The sequence below is a fragment of the Mesocricetus auratus genome, unplaced genomic scaffold (genome assembly GCF_017639785.1).
Source record: "Mesocricetus auratus isolate SY011 unplaced genomic scaffold, BCM_Maur_2.0 Super-Scaffold_100007, whole genome shotgun sequence".
In the NCBI taxonomy this organism is placed as follows: Eukaryota; Metazoa; Chordata; class Mammalia; order Rodentia; family Cricetidae; genus Mesocricetus; species Mesocricetus auratus.
In genome coordinates, this window is record NW_024429191.1 from 49659224 (window position 1) to 49663190 (window position 3967).

The window sequence follows — 3967 nt, forward strand, 5'->3', positions numbered from 1 at the left end:
TCTGGTCAGCTCATGGCAGTCATCCCCTTTCCAGGGAAGCTGCCTACCCCAGGTTTTCTCGAAGTTAGAATCTTCGCAGCGCATTTCGTGGCTCTGGCAACGGCCCACAAAGTCTCGTCACTAGGTGGAAGGGGGTCTGGGAGAGACCGGGCTCCAGCGTGAGTGAGCGAGGGGTTCCTGCAGGGTGCGCCTCGCTTGAACTTTTCTAAGCCTGGTCATGTGGGGCTCAAGAAGAGAGACAGGGCCCTGAGTCCACCGAGAGACGCACGGTGGGAGACAGGTGACAGATCCCTCAAGAGTGCCTCTTGAGACCCTGCAACTGCTGGCCCAGCTTCTGCTCAGAGGAGGGAAGGAAAGGCTGGCTGCTGGTCTCTAAGAGAGTATGATGGGGATACCTAGAGTGTGTGTTTCGAGACAGGGTTTCTCTGTATGGTTTTGGAGGCCGTCCTGGAACTCGCTCTGTAGACCAGGCTGGCCTCGAACTCACAGAGATCCACCTGCCTCTGCCTCCCAAGTGCTGGGATTAAAGGTGTGTGCCACCAACTCCCGGCGGGGATACCTAGAGTATTGTTGAGGCTGGCCTTGAACTTGTGATCATCCTCCCTCAGTCTCCCAAGTACTGGGATTACTGGTGCATGCCACCACACCCAGCCAGTGGACCATTTTGATTGAATTGAGTCATTCCCTACCATGCTGTGACATGGACTTCCTGGGGATGCCCATAGCCTCTGAAAATGGAAGCTTGGGGTGGGGAAATAAAGAAACTACTTTGCAGAAGTAACTGCTTATGATGACCAGTTACATCAATGTGGTACAGATGTGCATGAGGTCACTCTCCAGCGGCGGGGGTGCTGTGTCACCCTGGAACAGTGATGACCACCAAAGTGACTGGCAAATGTTCTCCCACCTGCTCAGGAGATTCCCGGTATGTAGCGTTTGCTAGTGTTTATGGTGGGACTATCCCTGTCATGGCCAATTTCAAAAGCGTGACATCAGGAGACTTGCAATTGGGAGGAAAGTGCACACAGGCAGCTCTCCCAGGCCTTCTGGGCCAACATCACTGCATCACTAGAAGCCACTGCTAAGCACTGCTACGGGCTAGGACTTCAGTCAGTGTTTCACACCCCTTATCTCAACAGACCTTCACTCAATTTGGTTCTTTCCTTCATTTCTTAGAATCCCAAAGCTTGTAGAGGTTACACCATGGACTGAGCTTCACATGCTGGGGAGGTGACCTTAGACTCAGACCTGTTCACTTGTCCCTGTTACACTCATCTGAAATTTAGTTGCTCAAAAATTGTCCTAAGCTAGGCATGGTGGTGCATGTTTGTCATCCCAGTACTGGGGAGGCAGAGGCAGGAGGATTGCTGCCAGTTCAAGGTCATCGAGGGGTATGTGGTAAAACCCTGTCTCAAAACAAACAAAAACCTTACCTTTTTAAAAAGCAAATTAAAAATTACCTTCTGAGAAGTAAGCCAGTGCTCCTGTGAGTATAGCTTAGCCCAGGCTAGGGGAGCGAGGGCCCCTGGGTTATGCTCTATTCACCCAGTGTTTGCATCCTTTGAGGTCCCCAGTCCAGCTGTGGGTGGCACTGCAAACTCTGTAGACATACTTGTTCAACAATTTGAAGCAAGTTCAAGCCCTAGGAAGCAGGAGGTCAAAATTCTGGGCCGAATTTGTCACCAACTTCCATGTAAACCCTTCCCTTCCACCTTAGCTCTGTTGTTTGTAAAATCAAAGTCTCCAACAGATAAACATTAAGTGGTTCTAGAGACTCTGCTATGAGAGCTTTCTCCCCATCCCCACATATTTAAGATATACGATATAATGTACGGCTTGGCAAGCATATGCTTTGTGAGATGATGACCACACCCAAGTTGATTAACAAATTAAGTTCGCATTTATTTTAAACATTCTGCAGTGTGTGTAAATCCATGTGAATACACTGCATGTGTGCAGGTGCCCCTGGAGGTCAAAAGAGGGGGTGGCTTCCCCAGAGCTGGAGCTACTGTTAGTTGTGAGCAACCTGCTGTGGTGCTGAAACAGGATCTGGGTCCTTTGCAAGAGCAGCAGGTGCCCCTCCCTGCCGAGCCCTCCTGGCAGCCCCTCCCTGTGTTCTGTGTGAGGAAACGTAAGGCAGACTTCACTGAACTTCAAGCTGCACGAAAGATTCCCGAGCTTTCTATTTCTATGTTTGTTTTTTTATTTCTGGAGTTTGAACCCAGGTCATTGCTCATGCCAGGCCAATATTCCACCACCGAACTAGATCTCAAGATTCCTTTTTACTTTTTATTTTGAGACAGCGTATCACTAAACTTGCTCAGACTGCTTTTTTTTTTTTTTTCGAGACAGGGTTTGTCTGTATTATTTAGGAGGTTGTTCTGGAACTTGCTCTGTAGACCAGGTTGGCCTCGAACTCACAGAGATTCGCCTGCCTCTGTCTCCCGAGTACTGGGAATAAAGGTGTGCGTCACCAACTGCTTTTGAGTTCTTGTGAACCAGGCCGGTCTCGAGGAACCTACCCTTCTGCCTTAGCCTCAAGCTAATATGTGGACTTGGAGGGTTTACTTTATCAGGCCTGGTGCTGCACAGTGCAAGGGTTAAAGAATCAGACCAAGGGCCTACCATGGAGAGGCCCTGGGGCTGCTGACATAGCCCAAGATACCGCAACGGTGTAGCATATTGAGATGCTGGTTCAACCCCCAGCTCAGCAAAAATGAAACAAGAACCACAGCTAAGAAGAAAGGCCTTTAGGGTTCTTAGGACTAAGGAGAAAGGCCTTTAGGGTTCTTAGGACTAAGGAGAAAGGCCTTTAGTGTTCTTAGGACTAAGGAGAAAGGCCTTTAGGGTTCTTAGGAAGGTGAAGACATGGTGTTATACTGGTGATGTTTGTCTTCCCTTTGTACGGGACTCCACACTACAGGGAAGACTTGGAGCCTAGCAGGTCGTGGATGGAGCTCATGTTTGCAGAGACGTTAGGGATCACAAGCAAGGGCTAACAAAGCGATGCGTGCTTATGTGTGGAAGTGCGGGTGGCAGAGCTGAGCGGATCCAAGTGGCACCAATTGGTCTAGCCTTCAAGCTCGCATAGTAGCTCAAGAAGCAGAAGCCATGGGGACAAACAAACCCCAAAAGGCACACAGAAGATGGTGTGACTGACCAGGATGCAGCATACTGGGCAGGTGGGTATCTCTGAGCAGTTTACAGTTCACAGCTGGGTATCTGGACCCACCTATTTCCTTGCCACCTGCCCACTTCCACTGACTTCACATCTTGTCTTTATACCACACAAAGAGAGCAGGAAACTGGGGTCGACACACTTAGCCTACTTTTTGCTCTTCTGAAATGCCACCTGCTGGTCTCTGCAGCTAAAGGAGGGAGGCCCCAAGGGCTCTGGATGAACTGAGTGAGAATGGAGAGGTGCTGTGCGCCATCTGGTGGCTATATGTGGTACTTCTAAGAAGCCTGGATCCTCTGTCATCTCCCATACCTACCTACCTACCTACCTACCTACCTACATACATACATATACATACATGTAAAATTACAGAGTGAGAGACTATTTGCCTGGTTAGGTGACACCCAGAAGAATTCTAGTCCTTTCCTCATCTTATGCTTTTATGCCTTCTGATTACAAAATTACTGGACCTGAAGGCTTCCCTTGTGGAGTACAGTATGGAGAGAAGTCCTCTTGGGGGCTGGCACCCCTGTAGGAAGTGCTCACTGGAGGGTGGAGGACTGGGAGCTTCATATAACATACTTTGCTACTTTGAACCATAGTACATAGTAGGGTAACTTCTCACAGAAAAACTCATACCATACAAAAATAAAAGACTTGACTTTAAAATACGAAATTACAGGGACTGGGAGCTAGCTCTGTCAGTTAAGTACTTGCTGTGCAGGCATGGGGACTCAAGTTCAATCTCCAGAACCCATGCAAAAAATGAGGTGTGGTGGTACACATTTG